The following is a 13,004-nucleotide window of genomic DNA, read 5'->3' on the forward strand; positions in this document are numbered from 1 at the left end:
GAAACGCGACGACTTACAAATTTATGAGGATGTATTGCGTTGAGCGCTGGTTCATTCCTACGCGTAGCGCTATAGCAACTGCCGCTTAAATGTTCTTTAAATAACCCTGTTAGACCATGTGGACTCTGAAACTGGACGGTTAATAAATTTACGGCCGAGACATAACAACTATAACGAAACTTGGTTTAACTAAGCTTACTTTGTCGAATTGAATGATCGCCTTCCCCTGACTGCGAAGATGTATCGAGCTAACTAATCACTATAAGGATATCTCCCGCTAAGTTAATTACCAGTTGCACAGCGATACAAATTATTTCCATTCGCAAATCTTAGTACAAGTGGTCTGATGGCTGCCCTCCTCCTATCTTCCTAGAAAATCTCGTTTTTTCCTCTCGACACTCACAGGGTCATCGTTTAAAATAGCTCGACTTAAGTTCTTTGTTTGTTTGTTTGTTTTTTTCCCTTTTTGTTGCCGTTTTTCAGTCGTGAAGTAAAGCTGATGAAGAACGACCAAGAAGGTATCGCTGTGCATGTGAGAACTGCCACTGACAATGGAATTTGCACTTAACAATCGTTACGTGTTATTGCAATGTGTACGCGATTCCTTGAATGTATTTTCAACTGAATTTACCATTCTTATGAGTTATCGTCAACACAATTATTGCTACCTTTATATCTTATTTAATTTGCTCTATTACTTGAAGTGGGAAACTCTGAATGACTTATCAAATTATCATTAACTTTGTTTTTGTATTCATCTTGTAAGATGCAAGCGGAAATGTTCATAGGCATTATTCCTCTGAATGATAGCAGTCACGTGAAATTTCTTTTTCCGATCTGTGCAAAGTATCATGAAAAAGACCGATTCCATAGAAACTCCAAAATCTCCTTGAAAATTATTTTTAATAAAGGACGAAGGATTTTGACACGAAGTCGAAATCCGCTAGCCATGTATATTTTATTGGTTCATTTGCATCCTGACTGACACATGTGCCAAGAAAGAATAGCTGAATAAAATTGCTACTCCATCGGATTGTCAAGTACTCATTCACAAATTGTGTTTATACGGATATGAATACCTTCATTGCCATATAATGTCTTCGATTGGTGACAGATATTAAGATTCTTGCTAAGCATTTGTGTTTAGATGTGTCCACTTTTTGAATTACCGAGTTTTCGTGCCGGAAGTTAATGTCTATCAAACTATTTCAATATATGCAGCAACTACTGAAAAATTACTTCAGCACTTGAGATTGCTCCCAAACTGAGCGCAGAAAACGCCAGCGTAGTTCCACAAGCACAAGTAAGCGAATGTGTGGAAAATATACGGATATGACGAGAACTAAAAGAAAAGACCATATGGCTGCGAGTATTAGGACTGTCATAAAAAACATTATTTGCTTCCGCTATTTCGTTCGTTAGGCGGAAAGTAAAATTATCGTCTAATCTCTCAAAACTTCCCTCACTTAATTAACTTTACCTCAAGAACGTGTAAAGAAAGTCCTTCTTTAACAAAACCAATGCAGATGCAATTAAACAGTCGGATGATGCCCCGACTTCTATAAGCACTTTGAGAATTCTCTCAGTTTTAAAAAGGCTTTGACGGGTGCCATGGTTTGCAGCTGGAATGATTCGAAACAAGGAAGCTGAGTCATAAGTTCCTCCTTGATATGAATTCTTGTTTTTAGACTTTCCTGCTACACGCGCGATCAATTTGCCAAGGGTATTATAAACGCATTAGATAGACATGTAAACTATTCCAAGAGGGAAAGTTTTAGTTGCATCTTAACGGTAGCACGCTGTTTTAAAGTTTTTATTACGGTGTCGATTAAAAGGAAGACCTAAAAATAACTTACACACAGAAAAACTCCCAAGACAAAGAAACACCGCTGAAAAAGTCGATTCGCGAAATTTCAAGAATACATTAAAATTCCACAGTGTCGAAAAAAATCTCTCAATTCATCTTAACCCAGACTTCACCCACCGACCTATTATTGTTATTCCAAGCTGTTTAAGGCCCATTTAATCCGTCTTAAACGCTATGCTACAGCGATTTTATTCCTTATATAGATATAAAGACATCTCAAGACATGTCGTATAAGATTTACTGAAACCTACCTCACACTTCGGCTTATTCCGGCGTCAAGGTCCCCAAACGCAGTGCTGTAACATGCGTTGTGTAATCACTCGTCACAATAGCGGAACTGAACCATCTTCTGTTCGTAAATAGTCTATAAATAGATCACATTTCCGTCAGTATCACACAACATGCATGTTTAGCGTGAATAACTACACATTAAAACCACCAAATAAATGGGGCGTATAATTTTTTTTCCATAACGCGAAGAGTGAGTTTATTTCGCGCAGAGTACTCGCGTGATATACTCGGTTACTTAACACTCCGCGCGCACACATGAGGTTTTGCAACAGCTTCAAGTGCTTCCTCTGTAGACAACTTCGCCGAAATTAATTTAATTTGAAGTTGAGCAAGTTTATATGGTCTGTAATCCACGAAACTGCTAACGCTGAACTAATAACTTTCGGAATAGTATCGTTTGCAAAATACGTTTGTTTGTTAATACTTTTCTTTAAGCAATACGCGCGCAACCTAAAAAGTTAGCCGTGTGGACAACTAATGAAAACGTAGTTTTAAAAAAAACCTTTTACCGGGTATTAAGTCTAGCCAAAAACAGAATGTTTGCCTGTTAATATCAGATTTAAATCGTGACACTGCATAATGGTAATTAACTCGAAATAGTGATTTGAAGACATGAAATTTTTCGTCAGAAACCTGAAAGTAGGTGATTCCAAGAAAACCATCCATGGCATTCTAAATTGGCACTTTGACGCACTTTCCTATCTGTTTTACTGCACGATGTTGCAATAAAACCACTTTCTCAGAAATTGTTTGAGGAAGTCCTTAGGAAAGTATGAACTGCGCTGGCATTTACAGTATGGATGACTTAAACAAGAAAATCTAATAGCCAATTTACAGTAATAGAAACTAAAAACTTTGATTCTTGACCTTTCCTTGTTTGGCCGTAAACCAAGAGAAACTCATACCAGCCAATTTACTGAAAAGAGAAGCTAAACCATCTCTGCTTTTTCTTTCACATTTCGACATCTGAGTTACTTTCTCTTTACTCAACTGTTCTGATCAGAGTTTTGGTCGGCAAACACAATATTTAATTCAAAAAGAGCTTTTACGGATCTTGGTGGTTCAAAGTGCAGTGCAGAAAAAATCCAAAAACGTTTTCAGTCCATTAAATAGAAGAGAGAGTGGTGCGCATCAGAAGGTCAAACCCAGGCAAAGATCATTGTCTTGTGTTCCTGGTCATTTTACAAAGCCCTACTTTGCTTCCATGATCTAACTGTAACTTCTCTGCACTGTCTCTACCACATTTTAAACAATTTTAGTTCTGAAAATTTCGCGTTTAATTCTAACAATATCTTCTTTATTAATGATTTCCATTTTTTCCTCCCCGATTTTCTCCTTGTTGGGCGGTGAAGTTCCATTTTGGTTCCAAGTGATATTAAAAGGGTCAACTCCCAGAATGCCTCTCCCTACCCCAGGAGTTTAAGCTAGATGGTTGTTTCCAAGTTGATTAAAGGTTTGGTTTGTTGATTTTATGGGAGGGAGGGGAAGTGGAAGAGAAAAACTAGGAGAGAGCCCTGACCAAAGCTCATAGCAGGAAAAAATCTCACTGACTTATGATATCAATGGTTTGTGAATCAAAACTCCAACACTGCTGTGGGAAGGGGTCAGTGCTCACATAATTGCAACATCTATGCTCTAAAGGGAATTAAATTTTGGTTAATTTTTGTTGCAGTTTTCTTAATTCCTTCTAGTTTGTTGCCAGGAAAGTGCAATGTGTAGAGAATTAATTCAATGCGGGGCTCTGCATTTATTATGCAAGGAAATCCATCCCAGCACAAAATGTGATTCAAGTCTAAATTCTCAAAGTCCCCTCCCTCTCTCAAACAGCAACAGTTTTGCTTTTCATCTAACATGCTTCCTCTCCTTGTACTTGACTTGGAGAGGTACAGGTGGTGTGATGCATGACTGCATGTCCCAGCAAGAGCCACAGCTAGGTAGAAGACACAGTTCTTGTTCTTGTAATATTTTGAAAAGGCCAGTTAGGCAGACAAAAACTCAACGAAAGTCACCAAATCTATGTACACATAGTAAACATGTTTGCTTAACTCACTGACTCCTAAGAGTGACTAGCATCTAATTTCTCCTTACAATATCACCCCTGAAACACACATTTTGCTCATGAGAAAACAGGAAATGATCACCAACTAAAGAAGCTCTTGATTATTAAACAAATTCTCCTTGTCAGCACCATATGAAATGTAAGGAGAACAGTATGGAGAATATACATTCTGATGGTAGAATGTAAAGGGTGAAATATCAAAAGAAATTGTACCTTCAGATTGTAACAGGTTTCCTCCTCTCTCAAATATCTTTAATCCTGCACAATTTCCACTGTGTATTGGAGACTTAAATCTTTTTCTGGAAAATTAATGAAGAAACATTTATTTTTGTTAACATATGATATTTACTCCCTGTTTACCTTACTTAAAGGGGTAAAAGTCATATTGCAGGGCAGAATTAAACTTAAAAAAAAATTAAGGTAACATACAGAAAATTCTGTTGCAGAAACAGAATACAAACAATAATCACAACTTTCATTAGTAAATAATTGAGATAGTACACACTCTCTCATTGGTTGATAGTTGTGTTTGGGTGAGTGTATTGTGACATTTTAGCATCAGGAGTATTTTTGAGAAGTACTTTTCAAAAGCAAAAGACAACTGTTTCCTCCCTTTTCATAGCCTCTTCTGAACACTCAGGGGGAGGGAAGGAGGCTTGACTCCAGACCCTTAAACTGTATCTTGGTTTTGACTGCATCTTGGATTTTAAAGCTGTCTTTTGCCCACCCATCCCTCCCTCCCTCCCTCCCTCCCTCCCTCTCCCCTCCTAGACACTGTAAAATTTCTCTAACTTAAATGTATATTTGTCTTATTTATAGGGAGTATTTTAAACTTAAAATATGCTTTTTTTATTTATTGAGCAAAACTATCACAACTTAAGTTTAAAAGAAAAACTTAATGAGGTACTGTATTTCTAAAATATCAAGCTAGCATTATAGGCAAAATTTCATCTATGTATATGGCAAAAATCATCAGTAATGATCTGTAAGGTAAAAATTTCCATTGTTTTAGATAACACATTCCTAGAGGTGGGTGTAGAGAGATGTCACATGGGGTTATTCCAATAATACCATTTAAGTTCAACAGTAAAGACGAGTGGGAGGATGCTAAAAATTTAAATTTTATCAGCCATTCTCTGGTAAATTTAAATTGTTTGCAGCTTGCATTCTGTGTTTCTAGTATTTCTTAACTCTACTTGCATAACATTCCAAGTCTCTTCTTTTGAAATCGCTGCTGAAGATTATCACAGGAAAGTATTACTACACTTCAATAACCAACACCTTGTAATTATATTTTTAGGGCTGTAATGCCATTTCAAGTAAGATAGAAAGTTTGTCGAGCGAAATCTCTCTTGTAAACCTGGATCAGCTGGAATAGTATATTTATAAGTTAACAATTGTGGTTTTTATGGCTTACAATGTACAAACCTAGTAAACATGGCAACTCCTCCTCCTCAAAACCAGTCGTGATCTATACACTATTTGCATCTCTTTTCACATACATCAATGCTAGTTAGCTATTCTGCTAGACAAGATGAGTGACTGAGAGTGTGGAGTTGAAGGTATGTCTATTTATGATTTTTTTCTTAGCTCAGGAAGTGACCTAGCCTGAGGGATTTTCACATAACAAACAAACTGAAGGTGCTCCAAACATATTGTGTCAAGTAAATTATTAACAATTTGAACCTACTGTTGCAAGCCATAGCATCTACACCAGAAAATTAATATTTTCAGCCTTTGCTTTTCTAATCATGCGTATGGCAGATAGACTCAGACAACACATGTATTAAGGGTGATAGACAGCCGATGGGTTTAACCAATACAGTGACAGGAGAGTGCCATATGTTCAATTGTTTGCTGAGATCTGTATGTCACCAGAGCAGGGTGACATCTAAACATAAGACACTGGCTGACTATCCTAATGGTTCCAGTAAATATTGGTCGACTACATTTATATGTTCACACTGTTAACATGTCTCTATAGTGATACTCCCCTCTGTGGGTAAGGTATGTTATGTTTTGTTTTGTCTTTCATTCTGCTGAATACAGGAAGATGCTGTCTGGCTTTAGTCACCTCTCATTATCATAAGAAAAGCCTCAAGAAATTACAATTTCCTGCTTTGTGTGCCCAATATCTTCCTGTCCAGCTATCATTTATCAATGCCAACCAATCAAAATGCTGTGTGCATCATATTACATGAAACTGTTTTTGGAAGTTGGTATATAATTAGCTTTAACAGGTTTAGACATTAATTTCACTGTGTATTAAGTCATACTGTCTACATTATTGCCAGGAGAAGGTTAAAATGCTATTTTAATCTCTCATACCCAGCTTTTCGACATCATTTTGAATGAAATAGTCTCCTGAAGGGAAACAAATATCGAAAGACTCGCTATTCTTATCACAAGTACTGTACGTATGTACTAACTTCACAATGAATTTTATTATCAGCAATAACCACAGGATTTGTCCAACACTCATCACTGATGGGATTAAGAAATAAAAAAATAACTTTACTCTCGTGGAAACTGAGTTATTCGCTGTAACTTATTCAGAAAAACTATCTAAAAAGGTGTTCAGTACGTGCATCAGTTCTTCAATAACACCATACAACTTCCTCAATATCCTAGCAGACCCACTCCAAAAATTTTAATAAGTCCTTTATCAAATATTTTTATTTCATGATATTGAAAAAATGTAGAGCATGTGATTGTATTTAAAAAGGAAACAGAGTTTAGCTGTTAGTTTCAAACGAACTGACTGCAAAAAATATTACGAAGGAGACTTCCTGACTGTTAATTTCCATGTCTGCTTAGTCTTAACTTACAATCAGCTGATTTCTTAAAAAGTTCTTTATAGAAAGAACTTTAACCTCGTGAAAGCTCGTTAATATTCTAAAGAGTATTACGAAATGTTTTGAAATTATTTATAGTCTACAGGAAGTCGTAAATCCCAACTATATGCAAAGTCTTTGAAGCCAAGATTTAGACATTTTACCGGAATTCCGCTGGACTGTTATTACTTGGCACTATTGTAGAGTACTTTGCAATATCCCATTGGAAATCTCTCTGACATTTAAAAGTTTTTTTTTCGGCTTGAAACAAATTTTTGGTGCGCTTTTTCCAAGAAATTTTAATCAATGTAAATAAAAGCACGCTGTTCTGAAGTGAGTCCGTGGCATTTTGAGCTCTTACGATCGAAGTGCGACTGACTTGCATTCTTTTGGTGAACTACAAACTACACACATCGATCTTTGCACTTACTTGAAAATTCCTCGCTATTTCTCTCCCCAAATGGCCACCCTAATCCTTCTACCGTCGTTTAAAAAACCACAACAATCCTTTAAATCAGTTATCAATGAGAATATTTCGCATGGATAATCTAAGTTTGAATTTGCCGGGACTACTCGATGAACAAGGAGCTGTCACACCATCGAGTACCACAACACGATATGTCTCTCTTTCTCGCGAGTGAAAATTGTCGGAATTCCTCCCATCAAGGCATCGATCTCGCAATAAAGAACATCCTCTCCCGAAACCTACAACGCCTTCTAGTAAAACTCTGTCAATTTCATTCATGAGTGCTGCAGATTTTCTTTGGCGGCCCACGTGCAACTCCCACGCGAGAATATTTTATCCCACAATGCATAAGGCGCGAGTGTACCTCCCACGCGCTAACATGGTGAACAGATTCTTCACTTTCTCTTGCATCGCTAACGGTTATATCCTGCCGCAAAGCATGAAACAGAGACTTACATAAGAACAAAAAACGACAGAACGAAAGAATAGCTTCATCGCTAATATGTACAACAAGAGTAAACTGTTGTAATAAAGTTACTATGGCATCGCAGAAATTTTAATAGTTTACATAATATTGTCGCTATATTTCTGATTAGTCGCGCGTTCAGCATAATAGCTATTACGGCTTGGTGTAATTCTGTCCCTTCTGTCGGAGAATATAGGCTTAGACATTAACACTTTCAGGTTGCTATTGTCGTAGACCACTAAAATAGATTATATTTCAGTTGCACGTAAATTTTTTTTTTAAGACAGAATTATTATTCAAGTCATAACTGTGTTTTTCAAAAAACGTCCACCTCGGCCTTCCAAACGCCGACTCTGAAAAAACGACCTCAAATGCAGCCTACATATCCACCCGAATGACTGAGTGTGTGTCTGAGTCCGAATGAAAAAAATCATTTTAACAATATCTTAAAAATAGCTCTGTTTTTCATCTGCTGTTTAAAGTCGCTTAGTCGCGATGTGACGGCTGTCGTTCGCTTTTTCTTCCGCTTTCCCAGTAAAAATACGGAAATCCTCTCTAGCCATGGAACTGATGTATAAATGCACACATGCTAATGTATAATTTCGCTGATTGTTAAGTAATGTTTGAATTATTACTCAGCACATTTGCTCGATCGGTTTAGAAAGACTTCGATTTACTACTTTTCCTGATTGAATTTTTTCAAACCGAATCGCTTCTCAGTACGCACTGAATCTCACCGCGATTCGCATTATCTCCAGCCTTATCCAAGGCACCTATTATATCAGTCAAATCTCCAACTGACATTCAAATGGCTGCCACCGAGAGGTGGTTAAGAACTGTCCCACGCTTGAGCGCCCAAATCTCAACCCACAAGGTCCTTTTGTTCTTTCACACTTCGTTTTGCCGTTTTACGTGCCCCAACCACCGGTGCCTTAAGGCTTTTTAAAACAACCCGTGAACTGCATCTACTTCAGCACCATACCCCCTCAGGAAGCAAATTTTGATCGACTTTTTCAAATAGCTTTTAAGTTGAAAAACTGATCTAACCAAAACAAAATCCTCATGGTACGTCCTACGTATTAATCTCCCCTTCTCACTTAACAATGAAGTTCAAAAAAAACCTGAGTAGCGAATAAGCCGAAAATGGCGACCCGTTCATTATCTGTGTTTGTGTTCGGCTCGTGTTATGACAACAATATTTTTTCAAAAAAGCTTCAAATGAGAGGCTCAATAAATTTCTTTGGTCAACAGGATTCGAAATAGCGACTGTCGACTCGTAATCTGCTACCATCGTTTTTTATCCACATCTATTTGACGCTGTATGTAATATGCTTTCAGACCGACATAATTAATCTGCTTTCGATTGCAATTGCGCAATCTATTTGGACGACCTACATTTGATCCGACCACTTACAGTTCGAATTCGGATCTTGATAAACCTCAGAGAACTCACCGGCCATTTTCAAAGACTCGACCGAACGCAGAGGCGAATAAAAGTTTTAAAAAAAACAGCTCAATAGCAAAAAAAAAAAAGAGAGAAGAGTAAACGGATTGTCATTGACTGACTACAGCAGCTCATTTAGTTGACAAATGCTAATTTGCTGGGTTCAAAAACAAAATCTGATGCTAGTCCCTAAAGCTATCAGGAAAAAGAACAAAAACCGTTAAACTGGTTTAAACTGAACTTACCGCGTTGTTTGCGGTTTACGATTAAACATTTGTTTTTAAAAAGAGCTAGAGTAATTAATAGTAGATTTACTTTAAAACTACCATTTTGGTTTAAGAATTAACACAAATAATAATGCCCAAAAAATTATGACATTGAGTTGAATTAGAACAAAATAATTGATCTTGAAGTTGACTCAAGTTCCTTGATTGCCGGTCGTTGTGGCGAACCATGCAGTAGTATGCGAACTTTAATTTTGCTAATGTCTTAGCCTTAATCTGAACTTCCTGTTTCTTTAATTTGCAGATCAAATGTAACGTTGTTCATGGCGGCCAGCTGAATCGCTCGCTAAGACCCATGAAAAAATTAAGCTTACCTAGTGTACACGCTGAACCTCCGTTCTTCAGCATCTGACTTCGCTGAACTTCGACAACTTGTGATAAAAAACGCACCATGTAATACAATATAAGGCATGTGGGTTTGCTTGTAAGGCGTGTGTGGAACTGTCATGTAGATGTTTGTGTTTTAAGATACTTGAGTTTTTAATCACGTCTTGCATGATCTTAGCTCCTTTTAAAATAATCCCACCTCGATGAGTCAGTGGTTTAGTTATAAGTCATTGACTACAGCCCCCTTAACTATTAACGACATTTTAACTCAGGCTGGGTTTCAACGTGCGCGTGCGCACGCCTCTGCTCACGCCCAACATGTTTGCACGCGTCAGATGGACTGAGTTGGCTGGTACACCAACGTCACGATATGTTCTGGACCAGTTCTTTAATACGTAGTTCTAAACTTCGATTCAGATTTTAGTTAGAAATCGAAATAATACTCTAGATAATACTTTAATTGCTGGTTAATTGAAAAAAAAAACTAGTTGTGAATAATTTAGAAAGGTGTAAAGATGTTTGAGGATGTGTTACACTGAAGCAGATTGCATAAGACGAAACGTTAGCGCAGAATTTTTTCAATTCGCAACTTGACAAAGCGCGATCGAGCATGACAGTGGGTAAAGTAGAAATACAGGGAAGATGTTGCGATCAATAATTTACCGATAAGTCATTTAACCTTTCTTATAGTATCGATTTACTAATCAGGGCTGTCTGTTCACTCGTTCGAAAAATGTTAAAACTACGCGAGTACTTTTTTGTCAACGAACGACTATAATGTACCCCATAGATGCAAACATTGGCAACTTCGTTTTAAAAATTCAGTTCATAGAGCTCATATCTCGCTTAAACTGAAAAAATCGTAAACTTGCCTTAAACTTTCCCTGTAAGTTGTAATTTATCTAATACTTCGAAAGTAAGGAAGCATGAACAAACGTTTCTAAAGATCAGCTAAACTGAAGTTGTGATGCGGAATAATATAGTAAAGGTGAGCGACTGCGTCAGTTTTGAATATACAGACCCTTTGTGTGGGTTTTTTACGTGATATTTCTAGATGAAAAGGAGTATGCAGCTCCCTTTTCCATCCCACATAGTTTACATAAAAATTTGCTTTCGTGCGGATTTAAATTTGAAAGCAGTTCCTTTTTGTTGTTTTCTTTTTTGCATTCGCCTGGCTTAGTTGCCCATTTCCTGTGGAGGGGAATAATCTGAATTATAATAGCTGATATTGGGTTACCTAAGATGTATTAAAAAAATGCACATTTCTGGCTAAAAAATAAAAACTTAGATTATAAATATCCAAAAGATCATCGTCATCTCCTTCTCATAGACGACAAGCAGCGAAAATGCATTTTTTTTAAGTTCATTATGGCTAGCCACCCGTTGTATCTTGAATGTAGCTAAATAAAACCGGGAAATGCCTTGGAATATACGGCTACTTCTTTGCTTATCTCAGTATTTTTTTATACGCGCATTCGAAAACTGCCTTTGATGAAGTAATCTTGTTATCTAATTTGGCACGTAGGTTTTCCTGATATCCCAGAGAATTTCGCCATTAAAATGTAACTCTGTTCCCCACTGTGAATTATAAATTTTCTTGCGCGAAATAGCGCGCAAAAAAGACTAACTTTAGAGCTCTCGCTTAGGCACGCATCAAAATGGCCTCCTCTTCTTTGTGTCGTTAAACTGACTCCAAGAATCATCTTAGAAAAATGGTATGGTGCTAATTTGAACGAAGCCTTCAGTAGTGTACAAAAAAAAATATCTGCGATTCCATATAACCGGTGCCTTTTATTTACGTGCGACCTTACTGTGAAATGAAAATTGAATTGTTTCTTTTTCATAACTAACTTTTGCGGTGTCACGCAACGTCACGCGACAGGCAATGATAAACTGCGAAGTAGACAATTGCAGATCCTTCGCGCACCCAGCCTCTTGCACGCTCTCGTCACCCGCCCCCTCGAAAACCCGCAAGCTTCGCTAATTGTGCCGTAGGGCTGATGAGAGCTTGCTCGCAAACTAGGAGACTGTACTGGAGCTGAGAAAGTCAAGAGCTAAGAAACCTAAGTAACGAAACACTTAACAACGAATGCATCACGTGCAGTTTGTCATTTAAATAAGAGTTATTTCAGCATAGTATTGTTTGTGCTCACCCGACGAAGGTTAAATCACTGTATAGTATTAACATGCAGTTTGATAGTTGTATTAACAATTATCTGCGTTGGTCATATCGCATTGTGAAGCGCGGTGACCTATTTTTCTGTATCCTCTTCAGATCACTGTATAGACTGTGCAGAACAGTTAGGTTATTTAAACAGATATCTCATGTTACTCTCAATTCCAAGGAATTACCATCAATTCATTTTTTTGTCACTAAAACCTTTTTTTTGAAACTGAAGTGTGTCTCTGAATCGTTGTTTGTAGCACTAGTATGACAAAAAGATTTCTTTAAAATAATTAAGAAGTCACAACTTACCATCAAATTCAAAGTCACGCCAAAGACCTTCCAGCTGTCGCTCCTAAGGCTCCCGCCGTAAGACCACAGATCTTTTCAAGTTATATATTTTATACAAGTTCAGGTCATAAATTTTTCAAGTCATCACTTGTGGTTTCATTACGTAACAACAACTAAACGTATTTTTTCGTACGTAGAATATTGCGAAATTCTGCTCTTTCACAATATTTTTTTCTATTTTGACCCACCTTTAAGTTTGTCTGAGCTTCAGGAAGCGTTGAATGAAAGAGAATTGAAGTGCTCACTGCATTCAACAATATCACTTTAACGATGGTACTAATCGTACAGTTTAGTAAAAAATCAACTTCTATGGGAAATGAACTGTATACACGGGAAACAATAAATGTTCTTGATTTGATTACAAAACAGCTAAACTTCTATTATGATTTAAATTGCACTCAATCCTCTGAATTTTTTATTCATTTTATGACTGTTTAAACACTTTGTTTGT

General features: G+C 37.1%; 1 protein-coding gene and 1 long non-coding RNA gene across 8 annotated transcripts in view; one reads left to right on the forward strand and one right to left on the reverse strand.

The window, feature by feature from the left end:
- The window catches only part of LOC149036264 (uncharacterized), a 32,749-nt gene extending 21,286 nt beyond the window's left edge, over positions 1-11,463 (forward strand). Inside the window, exon 3 of the long non-coding RNA XR_016182034.1 lies at positions 9,956-11,463. This is a non-coding gene — a long non-coding RNA (uncharacterized LOC149036264). The remainder of the gene's footprint in view (positions 1-9,955) is intronic.
- LOC113677198 (A-kinase anchor protein 1, mitochondrial) overlaps positions 1-12,578 on the reverse strand; it is a 28,227-nt gene extending 15,649 nt beyond the window's left edge. Inside the window, exons 1-3 of one of the 7 annotated variants that reach the window (XM_089190738.1) lie at positions 12,515-12,578; positions 4,431-4,516; positions 2,119-2,231 (exon numbers count right to left, since the gene is read on the reverse strand). The gene's annotated coding sequence lies outside the window, so the exon portion shown is untranslated. Of the gene's footprint in view, positions 1-1,480; positions 1,675-2,118; positions 2,232-4,430; positions 4,517-5,645; positions 6,141-7,481; positions 7,947-10,025; positions 10,268-12,514 lie in introns of those variants that run through there. The other 6 variants (XM_089190739.1, XM_089190736.1, XM_027193964.2 and 3 more) reach the window with 6 other exon arrangements.
- Between the last annotated feature and the right edge of the window lie 426 nt (positions 12,579-13,004).

The sequence above is a fragment of the Pocillopora damicornis genome, chromosome 12 (genome assembly GCF_964200805.1).
Source record: "Pocillopora damicornis chromosome 12, jaPocDami1.2, whole genome shotgun sequence".
NCBI lineage: Eukaryota > Metazoa > Cnidaria > Anthozoa > Scleractinia > Pocilloporidae > Pocillopora > Pocillopora damicornis.